Source organism: Aethalodelphis obliquidens, unplaced genomic scaffold, assembly GCF_003676395.1.
Source record: "Aethalodelphis obliquidens isolate GAN/ISIS:26980383/991018 unplaced genomic scaffold, ASM367639v1 scaffold45, whole genome shotgun sequence".
NCBI classification, from domain to species: Eukaryota; Metazoa; Chordata; class Mammalia; order Artiodactyla; family Delphinidae; genus Aethalodelphis; species Aethalodelphis obliquidens.
This window is the reverse complement of record NW_020837989.1, coordinates 3,443,524-3,463,487: the sequence shown is the minus strand read 5'-3', so window position 1 is coordinate 3,463,487 and position 19,964 is coordinate 3,443,524.

The following is a 19,964-nucleotide window of genomic DNA, read 5'->3' as shown; positions in this document are numbered from 1 at the left end:
TCCTGCACTGTTGGTGGGAAAGTAAATTGATACAACCACTATGGAAAACAGTATGGAGGTTCCTTAAAAAAGTAAAAATAGAACTACCATATGACCCAGGAATCCCACTCCTGGACATATATCTGGAGAAAACCATAATTCAAACAGAGTCATGTACCACAATGTTCATTGCAGCAGTATTTCCAATAGCCAGGACATGGAACTAACCTAAATGTCCATCGACAGATGGATGGATAAAGAAGATGTGGCACATATATACAATGGAATATTACTCAGCCATAAAAAGAAACAAAATTGAGTTATTTGTAGTCAGGTGGAAGGACCTAGAGTCTGTCATACAAGTGAAGTAAGTTAGAAAGGGAAAAACAAATACCGTATACTAATGCATATATATGGAATCTAAAAAAAAATAAATAAATAAGTTGTACTGATGAACCTAGTTGCAGGCCAGGAATAAAGAGGTAGACATAGAAAACGGACTTGAGGACATGGGGTTGGAGGGCAAAGCTGGGGCGAAGTGAGAGTAGCATCGACATATATACACTAGCAAATGTAAAATAGTTGGCTGGTGGGAAGCAGCAGCATAGCACAGGGAGATCAGCTTGGTGCTTTGTGACCACCTAGAGGAGTGGGATAGGGAGGGTGAGAGGGAGGCTCGAGAGGGAGGGGATATGGGGACATATGTATGCATATGGCTGATTCACGTACAACAGAAACTAACACAGTATTGTGAAGCAATTATACTCCAATAAAGATCTATTAAAAAAAAAAAAGAAGTTCCAAGCAGCAAATACCAAGCAATCAGCATTATCAAGGTGAACCTATTCACCTTCCTTCATCTGGTCCAAACTTCTCACCTTATACATAAGTAACACAAGGCTCAGAGTTAAGCTGCTGTCTACAGTCTCCTTTACCAGGAATTACTGGTGGGAAGACTGGAACCCATACACCTTCTGGTCCCTAAGCCTGTTCTTTCACTATTTCATTCTACCTGTGGATGGTTTGGGCTGCAGGAATGTTCCGTATATCGTGCAAAATTCTGTTTCTTGTGGGGGTCTATGTCTAGATAGATAGAACCATATCTATCCTTTGTGGACACAAAGACCAAATCCCACAGAGTTCCACCCACATGACAGTTCTTTAGATTCTTCAGAGCAGCTCTCGTGGCCCAGTTCAGAGGCTTCCATTATACTCATGATCTGATGCTGTGATTTTTACTCTGTTTTCTGTTCTGGTCTTTCTCTGGTCACTCTGGATCGCCTTGAGTGTGTCTACATCTCTCTTAGAGAGTGGTCTCCAGAAACGGACATGATGCTCCCAGTGTAGACCAACCAGTGCAAGATAGGACACCGATCAAAGACAGAATATGGATTATTTGAGGGGTTTAGAATGAGATTCCCCAAGCTTTGGTCATTTACACACGATCATCACAATTTTTTGCCATATATGCCTACGACCTCTATAAATTTTTATGTAATAATTCTTCTAAACGTTTACATTTTTCATACATAAATTTACTTGAGAAAGAACTTTTTATTACTGCAAATAAAAAATAGTTGACATAAGTAGAAGGAAGCCATAAAAATACAGTGAAAATGAAAGAATGTTATTCACTTCTAGTTAAATACTCTATTATCTGCCAAAGTCTCTTCATTGCAAGGGGAGGTTATAGGTGTCAGAGTTGTTAAAAGCATACTAGTGGCAAATTAAAACTTTATAATAATCAGAAGAATGGAATGGAAAATGGTAGAAGAATAATTATCTCCCTACGGGATTCCATGTAATTTAAAGATGTGCCCCATGTCCCTAACGCCATCTCCTGTGCCATCTCATGTAAGGCTACTTGCCCCATCATTTCCATGGGCAGCCAGGGCTGTGTATCCTATACTCTGGAAAACATGAATCCTCTGTACTTCTCTCACTACCTTTCCTCTTAGCTGCCTAAAGAAACAGTGTCTTCTTTTCAAACTCAGATATATTTCTCCCTCCAGAAGCCAGTAGCCTTGTCCTTTTGTGGTTCTTGCTTTTCCCAGCTCTGTTACTCTAATCCCTTGCCATTAAGTAAGGATGTTTCAGGGCAAGCCCTCTGAGATATTCTCTTTTGTCCCTCTGAGTCATGAATTTTTTCTCCCTGGTGATTGCTAAGCTCTCTTCTGCCCAAAGTAATCTCTGAAAAATTTGGGGGAACCTCACATCTCAAGGAATCAGTCTCCTACAAGGGCCTCATTGGTTCTATAGCTGCAGAGACCACACAGAGACCATTGTGGAGTCACGTGAGAGAGGATGAAATGCCGGCCAAACTCCCTTTTCCTTACAATCCTGTGTTTGTCATCAGAAGTCCTACCATTTGAGACTGGGTTAAGAGTGTGAGCTCTGAAGTCAGATTCTCTGGGTTTGAACCATGGCTTTGCTATTTATCAGCTGTGTAACTTCGAGAAAGTTAGTTAACATCTCAGGGCCTCAGTTTATGTACCTTTGAAATGGCAATTATACTTGTACCTATTTCATAAGGTTGCTGTGAGAATTACATGAGGTAATTCCTATAAGGCATTTAGGAAAACAGTGCCCTTGCATGCAGTACTCTCTCAATGACGGCCATCAACAATGATGATGACCATCATGATGTATTTCCTCAAAGACATATTTCTTGTTTACAATTTTTATTATTTTGGACAGAGGTAAGGGAGGAAAGATCAAGAAATAGTACATTCCAACCACCTCAGAAGGACCCCATAATCCTTCCTAATAATAATCTTCCTTCCGCAAACATAACCACTGTCCTGATGTTTATGGCAGACACTAATATTCTGTTTTTATAATCTATGTAGGTGCCCCTAAATATTATAGGCTAGTTTTTCTGTTTCAAACTTTATTTAACTGGAACAACTTCTTATTTTGCTCATCTTTATGACTTTGGGATTCATCCATGATATACATGTAGTACCTTTATCTTCATGCTGTGTTATTTGGATATATCATGATATATTTATTCACGCTATTGTTGATAGACAGTTGGGTTGTTTCTGGGTTTTGGTTATTATGTGTAATGCTGCTGTGTTCGTCCTTCTACATGTCTCTTGGTGCACATATGCAAGAATTTGAGTTAGATAATTCACAGCAGAGAAAATGCAAGATAGGTGTATGTTTATCTTCCATAGATACAGGCGATCTTTTCCAAAGTGGTTTTGTTTGATTTATCCATTTCTTTGAGTTCTGTTTAAGGTGTCCTTCATGCTAGGGAAAGGTATCCTTTTCTATTATCTTCTAGAAGCTTTATTATTTGGACTTTCCTATTTAAGTCACATACTTGATTAATTCTGGGATTTTCACTTCTATAAGTATTTCTGGCTACAATGATCTTAGCAGCTGCCAAGCTGAAAGAGATGACACAGTAGACAATACCCTTGATTCCTTGACTCTAATGAAGGCATGGATGAGCTCACATGTGCTCCCTTGTCTCAGAATGAACTCCTTCATTGCTCTCATAGAAAGAGAGGACAGGTCTGACTCAGCTCCTTAGGTTGTCATTAGACAAACTGATTGATGAGGTCATCTCTTCAATCCAGTTCAAGAGACACAAGTGAAGTTTAATTCTTGACCAAACAAGGGTCACAGTCTTGTGGGGGAAGCAGACTCGGCCACAGAAAACAAAAATACTAAACGGGAGTACAAAATGTCATGAGAGAATGGGAATAGGGAAGCCAGACTCCAGGGGAGTGGGGTTAGAAGACATCTTCAAGGAGAATGTTATAACTCCATCATCAGCATGACCTAGTATGCTCCCAAATTGGGAGAAATAGGTTTGGTTTGATGAACTTCTGGTTCATTATTGTTGCACGTCAATAGGATTAGTCTTACTCATAAATGAAATCTGAACTCTTGCACCACTCTCCCTCTCCCTCTACCACTAATAAAGATTCACTTATCTGCTTGGGTATTTGGCTTGGGATACGATCTTATTTCATTATTTAGGAAGCCTTTGGAAGAAACACCATAAAATTAATTTTCACAAGATACATGCTTATTGAATAGTACTACATCACAAGCATTGGCAAATGGCTCAAAAAAACTAGAAAAGGAACATAGTTGTCTAGAGGGAGAGAGAGAGAGAGAGAGAGAGAGATGTTCCAGACCTTTGCCTTTGGTGATATATACATTGATCTTGATAAAAACATTCCGTAACTTTCAGGACTGCATTGTTTTCTCCTTTCTAGAGAAGCCTATTTGTACACTGCAATGTGAAAACTAGTATAGAGAAGACATAAATAAAGAACCACCTGAATATAGAAAAAAGAACAACATAATTCTTTCTGGAACATTTAAGGAACAGTTCCCAGGGCATTTGAGTTGGGTCTTGAAGGATGAATTGGATTTTCCCAGATGAGAAGGAAAGAAGGTCATTTTATAAAGGGAAGCAACATAATATTCTCCATGGTTCGTCTGGCCATGTCCTAAATCTTATTGTCTTTTGAGGTCTTTAGCCGTTCCTTATAAATCATGCTTGGGGACTCAAGAAGTGCTGGTTTGTCCACCCCCACAATTGGTTTTATATAGATAGGCACACCTTGCCTCACCAGTTCCTGTCCTCTGGACTGTCTGCTGGAAAAGCAGGGCCATCTGTTCTGACAGACGTTACCCAGATAACATCAGTGATGCCAAGGGCTCTTTCTTTCTCCTCTGACCTACTTACTGTTCCACAAACCAACATTGTCTCCCCTTCATTACTGCATTGTGCTAAACACTTATTGTTTTCTCCCTTCCTCCCTTTCTGCTCAGCAGTGTTCTCTTTGCTTTTAGGAAAATCCTTAACCATGGAGCCGATTTCTGAGTTATGGTGCTCCTAAATCCTCTTGCAATCCATATGCAATCATCTGCTTATTAAGGTTAAATGAGTTCAACTGATACTATAAAACCTTGATTAATGGTAACATATGGGTAATGCTTCTGGTTAATTGAATTTTCAGGTTAACTGAGGGTTAAATGGGAGATTTAATAAATTGCCAAGTACTTAACTTTATCCGTTTTATGGACTTACCACATTTCACCTTGCCCGGGCATTGTGAAAGCTCATGTCTTATCTTCCCTAATCATCCGTGAATTCTCTAAGGGTTGAGTCTGGGCCCTATACTTGTCTGTAACTCAAGTGTCCCAACAGATAGTATTTTTAAGACTATGACATCATCATCATCACATCATCATCATGTAATTGTGTCATGGTTAACAGCATGGCCTCTGTACTCACACAGCTTCTGGATACTGTCTCTGTCATTTACTGATTCTGTGGGCTTGGACAAGTCACTTAGCTTCTTAGTGCCTCAATTTCCTCATCCATACAATGGGGTTAAAATTAGTAATCTCACAAAGTTGTTATGAGAAATAAATGATTTAATATTTATAAAGTTCTTAGAAGAGTAAGCAAGCACTTTATTAAGTGTTTTGTGTTCATGTTCCCATTTGATGTCAGAGGAAGATGCTATTTTATGCATGAGAAAACTAGAAGTTTAACTTCCTCAAGGTCACACAGCTAGTAAGCGATAGTGGTAGGTTAGAATTAAGGAGGTTTGCCTTGCCAACCTACACTCCTAACATAATGCCTTTTTTTTTTTTACATAATGCTTTTTTAATCATATTTTTTCATCTTTGTAATGGTTGTACACTGGATCTGCCCAACTCTTGGAAAAATGTTTCCTTCTAACATGTCCAATTGGGTCAGCAGGGGGCACTACTTATCACAGTGACTGAGGAAGCTGGGAGGACAAGGACTTCACTGTGACCATGACATGTGTTTCCAAGACTCACTGTAGTAGAAAGAACACAGTGAATCACCCAACAGCCTTACACGTGAAGCACGTCACTTGCATTTACATTTCATTGGCTGTGGCAAGTCATATGGCCACCCATAATTTCAAAGCGGGTAGGAAAGCACAGCCCTACCATGACCCAGGAGAGAGAGAGCTAGAAATACTAGTGAATAGCAATAGCTACTGTACCCAAAGGCTCTCAAATCACTGGGCAAAACCTGGGCACTGAGATGTAGGCTTAAATGGGTAGGTGGACAAACTAGAGAAAGTTAGCTTCTTCCTCTGGAGCAGGGTTGCTCAGCCCTGGCACTGTACACACATTGAACCAGATGATTCTTTGTGTGTGTGTGTGTGTGTGTGTGTGTGTGTGTGTGTGTGGCGGGAGGTGTCCCATACTTTGTCGGATATTTAACAGCATCTCAGACCTTTATTCACGAGTTGTCTCATCTCATTATCCTCATCTCCTCTGGTCAGGATAATTAAATGTCTGCAGTCATTGCCAAATGTCCCCTGAGAGGCAAAATCACCCCCAGTTGAGGACCACTGCTCTAAAATAATCTCATTTTTACCCATGGCCATCGAGTTGCAGGGAAATTCTGGCTATGCTATGTCCCCACTGAGTAAATAAGGAATATGTGGAAGATTCTGAGGGTTAGTAAACAGCCTCAGAGGCGCAGAACCTTGCGCAAAGTCATGGGTTTCAAGCTGTCACAAGAACCTACATCCCCTGAATCTCTGTCAAATACTTTTTGCTATACTGTATTTCCTAAACTCTTTTCTTAGGTTTTCTACAGTGATTTTATACTTTGCAAAGTTCTTCAACAAATCTACCTCAAATTGTCAGCGTCTGTAATTTTCAGCCTATTTATTTTTCTTGGTCCCCTGTGGAGGTTGAGAACAGCTGGTCATCGTGTTCCATGTAATAACTTTTCATATATTTGAAGACTGTTATTAAACCATCCCCAAGCTTCTCTTTGCCGGGGTAATCGTTATGCTCAAACACGCACTAGGAATTGTGTAAAGCGTGAGAGAAGATAGAGTCTCCAAACTAATGTTTGTGTATTAAAATTGAAGAAAAACAAATTTTGACTGAAAATATCAACTGAGAAATAAGGCTAAAATCTGAAACTCTGAGGTTTAGTTTTCAGAGTTTTTTTTTTTTGAATGTGTTTATTATAGTTATGGCAGCTGACCTGAAATTTTTAATTTATTACTGTGGAAATGAATGTCCTAGTTAAGATTTTATAGTACTTTTAATCTTAATGATATTTTAATGGAAATCCAATGATGGACAAGATAACTGCATCTCTGCTTATCACATCTCAGGACACAACCAAACATAATTCAATTAACTGCACTGGCACTGATGAGAGGCCATGGCTTGAAACATGACCTTCCCACAATAATATATAACTTGGACAATCAGTGATAAAAACTACAATTTATTCCATGCTTTCCATCTGCCAGACCAGTTGCTAAGAGATTTATAAGAATTCTCTCATTTAATCTCATTAACTCTAAGAGGTACTTGCCATTATTATCCTCATTTTAGAGAATTGAAAGGTGCAGATCAGAGAGGTTAAGTAACTTGCCCAATGTCACAGAGTGGGTAAGTGGTAGAATTAGAGTTTGAAATCAAGCAGTCTGACGCCAGAGCCCATAGTTTTAACTGTAATAACACATGACCTCTGTGCAAGCAGGGGCCACATCTTACTAATTTTTGCATGTCCAGTGTGTAGCTCCTAGAGTCTGTTCTCAGAAATATTTATTGAATGAATAAGCAAGTGGTGAATGACAAAGCAGAAACACAGAACGTGGGCTGTGGTACAGAACATTAGGTGTTGAGACATCACTATCTCACTTCACCCCAGCTCACCCTAGGGGGGGCTAGATGCCTTATTTAGGATTCCATGCTAACCTGTGTGTGCCTCTATCCATGCAATGACCTCAATGTATTATAATCGTCAATTTATGTGCCTGTGTCTCCTGCTAGAGCAGTGATTCTCCAGTGAGGGCAAGTTTGCCCCCCAAGAGAATTTGGCAATGTCTCCAGATATTTTCGGTTGTCACACTGGGGGCTGCTACTGCCATATAGTGGGTAGAGGCAGGGATGGTGCTAAACGTCCTACAAGGCACAGGAGAGCTCTCCACCACAATTGTCTGGCCTCACGTGGCAGTAGTGCCGAGCCTGAGTAGCCCTGTCCTAAACAGAGAGCTCCTTCATGAAAGCATCCTTGTGTTCGGGGTCACGTCTGTGTCCCCAGTGCCAGGCCCAGTGCCTGACATATCACTGGGGCTCAGTATATGTGGATCGAAGGAGTAGAGAGTGAAAGAATGCGTTAAGGAATGATAGAGGGAGCAATGCAGACTGGATTCCATTTTTGGAGAGTGCAGGTAGTCGCCTGGGTACTGGAAGAGCTCCTGCCTGTAAATATGGGACTGCGCCAGTCTAGGAGAACTTGTGCATGATGGATTCAGATGGAGCCCACAGGCAGGTGGCATAAAGGAAGAGCAGGGGGATATTATTTGGATGTATTAATTTATGTTTTCCCGCCTTTACTTTCTCTTTTCTTAGAATCCTTCTTCCATTTATATAGCAGCTAGAATATTCTCTGTCTCCTGCCTTCAACAAAGAGGGTGGGACAGCAAAACTAGAAAATAAAAGAATAAAATTTCTGGCTTTGGAAACACCAAAGCCAAGGTTCAAGTATAAGATTTAAAAGAAACTTAGAAAAAATATTCAGTTTCCTTATGTCTGAGACTAGATCAAAATGTCGCCTGACTAGAGGGAGGGAGGGAAGAAACAGAGTGGGGTGGGGGCGAAAGAGTTGGTTTTGGGTGGATCCCTGAGGTGAGGCCTCATACTATGTTCCCCTCCTCTGAGTTTTGGACTAGAGGTAGAGAGAGCATCCCCAGAGGGATCTGAGAAATCTGAAAACAGGGATGTACTTCCCCCCATCTCTGGATAAACCCCAGGGAGCTGGTGAGATCTTCACATTCCTTTGCACCTGGAATGGTGTGGGAATAATGGAGCAGAAATGAGTGCATGGAGTTTCCAGATTGAAACACCATACTCCCCAGACCTCAGAGTAGCATAGATGTGGCTTATAACACAGTGAGGCCACGGTTAGCAGAGCCAGATCTGCAGAGACCCTGGGATTGGGGAAAGGAGGATACAACAGTGATCTCAATGCTACTGGATTAGAATGAAGTTATCTCTGAGGATGCCAACATGGATAGATGACCATGGCCCTTGCCAGTTCCTCCCCACTTATATCATGGTCCCATGTAGCCCTGGGGAAAAGGAGTGTTTGGGACATCCTGAATTGAGTGAGTTCAGCTTCTACCACAAAGAAGGTAAGCTCAGAATAGACATTAAGTTCAATTGAAGAACAATGTACTTACATTTCTTGCCTCTGATCTTGTGGTCTACCATTTGCACTTGCTACAGAAGCTTATCGGATGGCAGTAGCAACCCAGCAACAATCCTGCCGTTAGGGGCAAGCCTTGCATACCTAAATGAGATAATTGTAAGAACAAAGCATGACCCTGGTGTTGAGGGCTGGTATACGGAAGGAATTATCCACTCAGAACTTCAGTCCTTGGGAAGCAAGGCAGGATTCCTTCCATCAGAACTGTATTGCAAGGAGTGGACAGAGTCTGCGAAGTGAGTGAACTGTTGAGTTCCCAAACTCAGGGACAAGATCAAGCTGAATTAGTGATGGCTGAGACCTGAGGCAGTGCTTTGAGCATGGGATGGACCCTGCTCAAAGATCTTCCTTCAAGGGTCATCATTGGCCGTAATGAATGAGATGGGCAAAGTACAGATAGGGTCACATGGCCTCAATCCTGGGGAAGAAGGAGTACAAGCTTGAGAATACGTCTCAGATGAGTCAGTCTTTGACAAATGAATCTTAAAAAAAAGACAACGTGAATTACTAGATAAAAATAGTGTTCACAGTACTCAAATTACATTTCAAAAATCTTGATGGTTTTAATCTAAGAACCTTATTCAAATATTAACTTTTCTGTCAAGTGTTTTTGGCTACTTACCTGACACTTTGGGAGGCCTCATTTTGGAAGAAAGCATGATGGGAAAAGTATTTCTGGAGTCCCTTTTGGGCTCATCCAATTAAAATAAGATCTTTTACATGGACTTGTGTGTGTGTGTGTGTGTGTGTGTGTGTGTGTGTGTCAGATTTCATGGTAATATTCTTGATCTCCCTCCTCCCAAGGTGTAAAGGAATCTCCTCTGTTGTTGGTATGTTCTTCAAGGGCCCATGGGAGTTGATCCCTCTCAGTCTCTCTATGTTCAGGTCCTGATATTCTTCATCCTTACTCTGTTCATCCACAGATAGATACTTAGGTTGTTTATCTTTTGTCTTTTTGTTAGCAGCCATTTTAATAGGTATGAGATGTGGCTTTGATTTGCACTTCCCTGATTATTGGTGATATTGAGCATGTACCTATTGGCCATTTTTATGTTTTCTTTGGAGAAATGTCTATTTAGGGTCTTCGCACATTTTTAAATCAGATTATTTGTTTTTGTTTTTTTGGCAGTTGAGTTGTATTCCCACTATGATTAACTCATTGTGCATATATATGTTTAATGTCCACCTCCCCACCAAAATGAAAGCCCCATGAGGTCAGGGACCATGTCTGTGTTTGCTCAACTCTGGATTCCTAGTACCTGATGCAGTCCTGGCACATGGCTCTGGTCGGTATTTGTTTTACGAATCCAGGAAAAATTAAGCACGGTTCTCAGGTTTCTACAAGTACAGTCTTACTGCTGAAATCTGGTTTAAAAATATGCAGAAGGTGGTTTCTTAAAAAGTTAAACATAGAATTACCATATGATCCAGCAATTCCACTTCTTGGTATAAACACCAAGGAATTGAGAGAAGGGTCTCAAAAAGATATTTGCACACTCATGTTCCTTCCAGCATTATTCACAATAGATAAAAGGTGGAAAGCAACCTAGGTGTCCATCAATGGATGAATAAACAAAGTGTGATATACACTTGCAGTGGAACATTATTCAGCTTTTTACAAAGGAATGAATTTCTGACGCATACTACAACATAGAAGAATCTTGAAAACGTTATGCTAAGTGAAATAAACCAGACACAAAAAGACAAATCTCGGGCTTCCCTGGTGGCGCAGTGGTTGAGGGTCCGCCTGCCGATGCAGGGGACACAGGTTCGTGCCCCGGTCCGGGAAGATCCCACATGCCATGGAGCGGCTGGGCCCGTGAGCCATGGCTGCTGAGCCTGCGTGTCCGGAGACTGTGCTCCGCAACGGGAGAGGCCACAAGAGTGAGAGGCCCATGTACCGCAAAAAAAAAAAAAAAAAAAAAGACAAATCTCATATAATACCACTTATATGTGGTACAGAGAAAAGGCAAATTCATAGAAACAGAAAGTAGAATGGGGGGTGGGGCTGAGGGGAGGGGTGAATAGGGTGTTACTGTTTAATGGGTGTAGAATTTCTGTTTGGGATGATTAAAGGTTTCTGGAAGTGGTTATAGGTGATAGTTCCATAGCATTGTGAGCATACTGAATACCATTGAATTATACACCTAAAAATGGTAAATATAACTTAAAAGTATGCAGAATGAATTAATCAGATGAGATATGGGAAGAGACTAGGCCAGGATGGAATAGAACAAAACAGAAAAGAATGGATCATTGGATGGTATTGCTGGAAAGGACATCAGAGATAAGCAGGTTCAATACCCACCCTCCCATTTTGCAGAGGAGGGAACAAGAGCCAGTGTGGTTCTATGGAAAGTGAACAGAATTTCAGAAGACCAGGCTTCAGGCCAACTGGGCCACTCATTCCCTCTGTGTTCTCAGATACATCCTTGTCCCACATCTCGGAAATTTGTGAGTCTAACTCTGGTTACTCTGTTGTTCTGGTGTTTGGTTTCAATCTGGGTTTTCTTTGGGGTCACCTGGGCAAGTGGGTCATTGGCTTTTGTGAAGGGGCTTTTCTGATTTCTGGACAACCTTGTTGGTTACTTCGGATCCCCAGACTTATTCTGATTTCCTATACAGTTTTGTGTAAAGATGTCTTCACTAAGAAACACCTGCGAGCTCACTTTGCTTCACAATATGTTTCATTCCTTTCATGGGTGGGGCAGCCAGATCTAGTGGAAGAAGCCAGGAGGTCTGGCATTTACTTCAGACTCTAACTCCACTTAAAACCTTATGTCAGCCGATTGACTTCTGTTTTTGCTAAGAATAATGAAGATAACAATCTCTGCTTTTCTCTTTTTTGTTGTTGTTAATTTATTGGATTTCTTGTGAGGATGAAATTATTAAGTAAACTTGACTCTGCTTTAGTGGACCCACAGCAAAAAAAGAGAAACACTACTTGCTTCCGTTTGATACTTCCCTACCAGAGTGTGTGCTTTGGAGGATGAGGGCTCTGTCTTTGCACAGCAGGCAGGGAAGATGAGTCAAAGGTGCTCTGGATTCAGAGTCAGGAGGATGGCATTCAATCCTGACTCGGCCACCGTCTTTGCCTTATGATGCTGGGTAAATCACTTATGCCACCCATGCTGACTTGTTTCCTCACGTGTAAAGTGAGGGGTATTAAATGAGATCATCTTGTAATTTCCTTTTAGCTCTGACGGCTTATGATTTTTCTAGGGCTTAGCTCTGTTCTTGCATATATTAGGAAATTAATAAATGTTTATTGAGTTGAATTGAGTTAATTGCTATTTATTATTAGTCAAGTGTTATTGACTCATCACATCATTTAGGTTTCTGGAAAGATGTTTGGTGCTCTTTTTATTATGCTTAGAAGAAATGTGACTGCTTTCATTTATATTTAGTGGTTTAAAGATGATTGGTAATAATAGTAGTAGAAATAATAATAATTAACGTATATTGAGTACTTAGTATGTTCCAGGCACATACTAGGTATTTAAAATTTTAATTCTTAGCGCAACCTTATAAGATAGGTATGGACATTAACCCCGTTTTATAGATGAGGAAATGGACATGTTAAATAAATGGACATGTTCATATACAGGCTCATGATCACTGACCTGAAGGAACAGCTGGTAGAGCTAAAAGTTGAACTTTGATCAGTCTGGCTCCAGATAGGGTTGCCACATTGAGCAAATAAAAATATAGGATGCCAAATTAAATTTGAATTTTAGATAAACAGTGAATAAGTATTTTACTATAAGTATGTCGCGTGCCTTCCAACTACCCTTATCTGCCACCCATAAGATGGGTAATACATTTTTTACTACTGGTTTATGGATTCAGCAGGTGAAATGGTTTCCTCCATGTTAAATAGGCTTAAAAATAGTTCCTACTTCATAGGCTTGTGTGAAAAGGATTCATGAGGGAGTTTATGTATAATTCTTAGCACAGTATCCAGCAAATAGTCTTCAATAAATGCCATTGCTGTTGTCATTTTTATCGTTATTATGAAATTAAAATAGTCTATTCCAGGGAATTTTGGTGAAGGTTCATAAAGTTATGTTTTTGTCACCCGGTTTACCCACCGTAGGGAGCAGGAAGAGTTAAAACAGAAAAGCGAACACCGGAATCAGGGGGCTTCCCTGGTGGCGCAGTGGTTGGGAGTCCGCCTGCCGATGCAGGGGACACGGGTTCGTGCTCCGGTCCGGGAAGATCCCACATGCCGCGGAGCGGCTGGGCCCCTGAGCCATGGCCGCTGAGCCTGCGCATCCGGAGCCCGTGCTCCGCAACGGGAGAGGCCACAGCAGTGAGAGGCCCGCGTACCGCAAAAACAAAAACAAAAAAAACTGGAACCAGGAAACAAGGACTCTGGTACTAGCCTGCCAATCTGGTTGTGGGAATGAGGGCAAGTTATTGGGTTATTGGAGCCTCATAGCCTTTTCTGTCAAACAGCAACAGTGATTAACTTATCCCCACCCTGGCCTGCAAGTTGTTTTGAGGATCAAATAAGATAATGTATATGAAATGCTTTAAATGTCGAGACGCACCATACAAGTGTGAAGTGTGCCCCCTTATAAACAGCTGGCCGTTTCTCACAGGTGCTTCTGCTACACGGTAATAACAGCATTTCTTCCTTCAGGTTCAGGAATTGGCCCTTATCTACCACGATGCCAGGCTGCTCTTTGCCAGGGCCAAACATAGGCCCTGTAGTTTTTTTTCATGAGAACTGTGTTTATTTTGCTAATTTTGTGGTTTGGAAAGCTCTGTTCCTTTTTAAGATGTGTGAACTTGGACAAGTTTCACTGTGACTCCGTTTTTTTAGCTGTAAAGTAGGCTAGGAAAGTATTTATTTCATGGCGTTGTAAAAGTTGAATAACATGCTTAAAGCATTTAGCACAACAGAATGCACTTTAAAAAGTTAGATATGAATTGCTCTTAAAGGTCTTTCTGTATTTCCAATAATTTCTTGTAGCACTGTCCTAGGACAGATTTAGGTTTGCTTGTCTTGCTTTTTAAGCTTTGGGAATCTGTAACTATAGTTTGAGCAGGCCACAAATAAACGGTATTATTCTCAGAGAACTCTGCATTTGCCCTCCAAGTCCAGGCTTCATAAATCAGGAACTACTACTTTACTTTTTAAGATGAAACCATAGGCTTTATATCAATGCCTACTTACATACAATAAAACTAAAATTACATTTTGAGGAAAAGCTACCTTTAGCAGAGGAGACAAAGAATTTTTTATCCAATTATACAGTGCTCTCATAGCTTAAATTTAAGACATATCATTATTTTTCTATTTTCATTATTTGATATCCTCTATCTGAAATTGGGTGTTCTCCACTTGGGTTCTCTCCCCGGTGCAACAACCTTGTAATTCTTGAGCTGCCAGCATTTGAAAGTGTTTAGTTCAGTTTGGTTAATTAATGACTCTTGGCAATGAAATCAAAGCCTTTTCTCTGTCACACTATTAAGAGAGAAGTTTCTGATGTCTGTTCATCTCCTGGCTTCATCTCACTGAGTTGAATGGGGACAATGGAAGTTCATTTTGCCCCGTGATATACCCCACTCCCTCACTCCCTTGCTGAGAACAGGGTGTGGCCTGCTCTTACGGGCAGGGATTGGGTTTCCTGAGCCTTGTCAGAGCGTCAGGGTTAGGGTTAGGTGTAGGGTTAGTGTTTGCAATCTGCTCCTCCTCTCATGCAGTTCCCATTTGCTAACGATGCCCTAGAAGCAGTTAAATCCACCCTGAGTGCCCAAGTAAGGCAGACTGCAGGCATCAGATGATGGTTTGAAGAGGGTCACCTTTTAAAGTCACTGGTCATCCCGAGTTGCTATCGATCCATGGCCATTGCCCAAACTGTAGTTACTCATTGAAGTCCTATCTCTAAGCAATGGAGAACCTAAGTCAATTTAGTTTTCACAGACTGGATTTTAAGTCATATTCTTTGAAAACCTTTCAGCATTCTCTCTTGGAAATTAGCCAATAAAACTAGGTGTTTAACAGTCAAGGAAATGTTATTTATCCTTACAGCATCATAGAAATTGGCACTGGGGACAATTTCTCTCCTGGTTCAAGGGTCACTTTTCTACTGAGAAAATAGAAAGATCATGAAGTTTAAATCCACTAACTACCTGATACGCACGATCGAGACGTTGGAACTTTAACACGTTTCTGGTGGGAGCGTAAAATCGTAGAACCACTTTCGAGAACGGTTGGGCAGTTTCTTATAAAACTGACATACCATATAATCCAGCCATTCTACTCCTTGGTATTTACACAGAGAGATAAAAATACACGTTCACCCAAAGACTTGTACTCTGATGTACAGATTTGCTGATAATAGCCCTGAATTAAAAGCAACCAAAGTGCACATCACAGGTGAATGCATAAACAAATTGTGGCATAGCCATTAAGTAGAACACTACTTAGTAATAAAAGGAATAAATTACCAATGCACACGACAACTTAAATTAATCTCGAAGGTACTCTGCTGAGTGAAAGAAATCTTAAATAAAAGAGGACATACTGTATGAGTCCATTTTCATGAAATTCTAGAATAGTTAAAAGTAATACTAGTGGTGACTTGGGGTGAGTTTCATGGGGAGATTGACTGCAGAGGACCATGAGGGAACTTTGTGGAATAACAGAAATGTTGTTCATACTGATAGAGGTGGTGTTTAAAAAGGAACATACATGTGTCAAAACACACCAAAATGTAGCCTTAAAATGGTTGCATTTTGTTGTATGCAAATTATACCTCAGTCAGATTAGTTTAAAAATAAAAATGTCATAAAGATACTATAAGCACAGTAGAATGAGTTTTGGAATAATAACGGTATTATTTATCATATATCCCTTATCAGATTATAAACAGGCTGGGTAAGTGGTAGGACTATGAAGCAGAGACTCCTGCAACAGATTTGAATAAACTCTGAGGAATGAATATGGAAGATGAGCCATGTCTTCTCATTGCCTTGTGTTCCAGTAACACAGATGTGGGATGTTTTATTTGGCTGCCAAACCCTAAGGAGTAAGCGACAGCCTAGCGGTGTCCCAAATCTACCAGTCTTATCCCAGATAAAGCATATGTTATTGGCTCGCAGAGTTTGTGAAACACTGCCCAAAGCAAGCCTCATGGGAAAAAAAAGAAACATTTTGTTTTTTAATAAATCCTTTTTGTTCTTTTTAAAAACACCGTGTCTATTATATAGGATTTAAATTATTTCTCTGGGTAATCCTGGAAAGGAAATCTTGAATGATAAATCCAAGTTAAACTCAGGCGAAGCAAAGACCCAAACCTGCAGTGGACTGTAGTTTTTAAGAACAGCTTTGGGAATTAGAAGCTCTGGGTTCAAATCCCAGGTATGTCACTTCCGAACTTTGTGACCCGTGGCAAATTAATTTCTCCGAGTGCAGTTTACACACTTGTAAAATGGGATCAGTACCCACTGTGACAAGGTTGAATGAAGGGTTAAAAGAGATGGTCCATACGAAGCATGCAGTATAATTTTTGACATATTGTGGGAGAGGTGCTTTTTGTACGCTAAAGGGTGAGGAAAAATGAGGGCTTATCAACAAGGATAAGTATGAAGACGAAAGGTCGTTAGGGATGATGATTTTTTCTGATTAGGGGAAAGACTCCTTAGGTTTAGAACACAGCAGCAGCACAGCACTTTAATAACACTTCTCCCTCTTTAAAGCAGAGACCTCTCCTGACTATCTGAGGAGAGACAGATCAAGGGCAAGGAACTTGGAAGGACATTTGCCTGATAATTTGCTCACTGACATATCTTTTGACAGGGAAATCAAAGACTAATTGGAAAATGCGTACTAAGCCTTTTTTTTTTTCTTTTCTTTTCTTTTTTTTTTGCGGTACGCGGGCCTCTCACTGTTGTGGCCTCTCCCGTTGCGGACGGAGCACAGGCTCCGGATGCGCAGGCTCAGCGGCCATGGCTCACGGGCCCAGCCGCTCCGCGGCATGTGGGATCCTCCCAGACCGGCGCCCGAACCCGTGTCCCCTGCATCGGCAGGCGGACTCTCAACCACTGCGCCACCAGGGAATCCTGCCTACTAAGGCTTTCGATAGAGAATGGGCCAGAGCTCCTGTCGGGTTTTTATGTTTCTTTAAATGTAAGGTGTCCATGTGTTTAGGTGGGAGTCTTCTCGATGTGAAGATACAAATGAGATTATACTACTTATTGATGGAAAACCCTAATGCCTAGAGAGAAGTAATCTATAAGTACTTCTTGGTGTGTTTCTTTAAACCATGCCTTATATCAATTATTTAAATATAGTAATGTGACATTAGTTGATGATTTCTGGTTAGCACTTTCACAAAGAATTTTCCCACTAAGAACTGAGTAGGAAAATGCACACCATTCTGTTCGTTCATTTTACCTTAAGGTGTCAGCTGGGATGACCACAAGGTCCTAACCCACCTACTGCAATGCACACTAATTAACTACAGGCCAAATATCCAGGGGGACTATAAAACACCACCTGGGAATTTGAAGTCTTGTCAAAATAAACCTGAATGTAAATGGGGAGAAGTATTAACAGAAGAACAATGTAGTTAGTTACAGTATAGCCAGTTCAGCTGGTTAGAGCAGGGGTGAGCTGACTTCTGAAAAGGGCCAGGTAGTAAATAGTTTCAGCTTTGCAGGCTTTCCAGTCTCTTCTTAGCTCACAGGCTGTATAAAAACAGGTGGTGGGCTGGATTTGGTCCATGGGCCATAGATGGCCAACGCTTAGAATGAGCATTATTATCACGAAAGGCACTGTTGCCCATAGGGTTCAGTTTGCCTTTCCACACAGAATACTTAGTGCTGTTGACTGAAAAAAATGCACAACGTAAAAGTTGAGAATTATGTTTTATTTGGCAGGTATACTAAAGACATAAGCCCAGGAGACAGCTGGTCAGCTAGCTCTGAGGGACTGTTCTGAAGAGGTAAGGGAGGAACCAGGATATATAAGAGTTTTTGCAACAAAAACCAGGTAGTTGGGACATGAAAAGAATATTGTTAAGTAAAGAAAAACTGGACATCTCAAGTTAATGAATTTAGCATCATTCTGTATATGGGAAGATGCAAGAGTCTGGGCTCATTGAAACCACTCCTTTGATGTGCTCCTTAACTGTCTAGGGCCAGTGTCCTGCTTTTCTTCATCCTGAATCCCCTCAGGGTGCACAGTCAGGGGCAGCTGCCGTGGCTGACGGCTGGACGGCTGCAACATCCTTGATTTCCTGATACGGGAGGTGACATTTTTTGTCCAGAGTGCCATGGTTTATACATCTCAGCCTTAACCCTAACTATGGACTGCCTGATGACAAATATTAATACTTTGTCCTAGAGTTAATGCATTATTTGGATTGTCTCATTTAACTCATAACCTAAGAAGGTAAATACAATTTTTAATACCATTTTCAGGTTAGAAAACTACACAACTAGGAAGATACAGCACTGGTTTCTGGTGACCAGAGCCCTTGCTCTTTCTTAAAGTACTAGAGTGTGGATGGATGCTTCATTGTGACCATTAACTGTTTTAGGAAGCACAGTTCATAGCCCTTGGCAGACACATTACCAGGGGTGGTTCAGGGCAAAATAAAGATCTCTATTTACAAAGAAAGATCATCTGCCTTTCCTGGACATTGCTTTTCAGTGAAGTTTAGTTAAGTCAGAAAACTCTCCGCTTAACCATAACCTCAAGGTTAAATCTTCCAGGAGTCTGCTGGCAGTTCGGATACTATAAATTCTTCCCAAAAGCACTTTTGTAAAGATGTGGCTATTGGAAAAGAATTGTCACATTCTCTCCAGGAAAAAAAAAAATCTATAGTTTAATACAGTTTGTACCCAGGCAACTCTTACTTGGAGGTAATTTTTCTTCCAGAACTTTAAATTTGCAGTAAGTACATGCAATTGAACTGGAGTGGCAGAAATCTTATAAATCAGATCACATCGCTTTCTGGTTTAAATCCCTCCAATGGCTTTGTTCTACACTTAAAGGAAAACTCAAGTTTCTGACAGTGACCTGCTAGGTCCTACATGATAAAACCTTTGCTTATCTGTCTAATGTCATTTATGCTATGCTCTCCCTCCACTTCCTACTCTCCTTTTGCACTGACTGTATTTCTTTTGCACGTGCTATGCCCTAGCCTGGGAATGCTCTCCCTCTAATCTTTACAAAGCTGACTCCTTCTCATCTTCTAAGTCTCAGCTCATATATTTTCTCCTCAGGGCAGCCTTTCCCAAATACCTATTTATTGCCATTTCCTGCCTCATCACCCCTAGTTTCTATCTATCCCAATACTCTGTTTTATTTTCTTTATGCATTTATCACTACTTGAAATAATCTTATCAATCTGTGCATTTGTTTACTTGTTTGTCACTTTCCACTCACACACCATCTCCAAGAGAGTAGGGCCCTTGTCTTGTTTTGTTCACTGCTCTACCCCTAGGGTCTAGTGAAGATATTCAACAAATGTTTATTGAATGGAGAATGTTCATCTATTCTGGAAAACCAAAGAACCAGGCCTTGCTTTATTGTGACAATCTTGACTGGTTTTAAGCTTTCCTTAGATCTTGGGTATAGCAGACAGATGAGAGAGTTGTGGAGGTCTTCTTGGTCAATGAATGTCAGGTCAGATTTATTCTAGTTTCTTGTCCAAGAGTCTCAAATCCACTATTAAAGTACAGCCAGCTGACAAGTTTTAGTTTTCTCAAACCA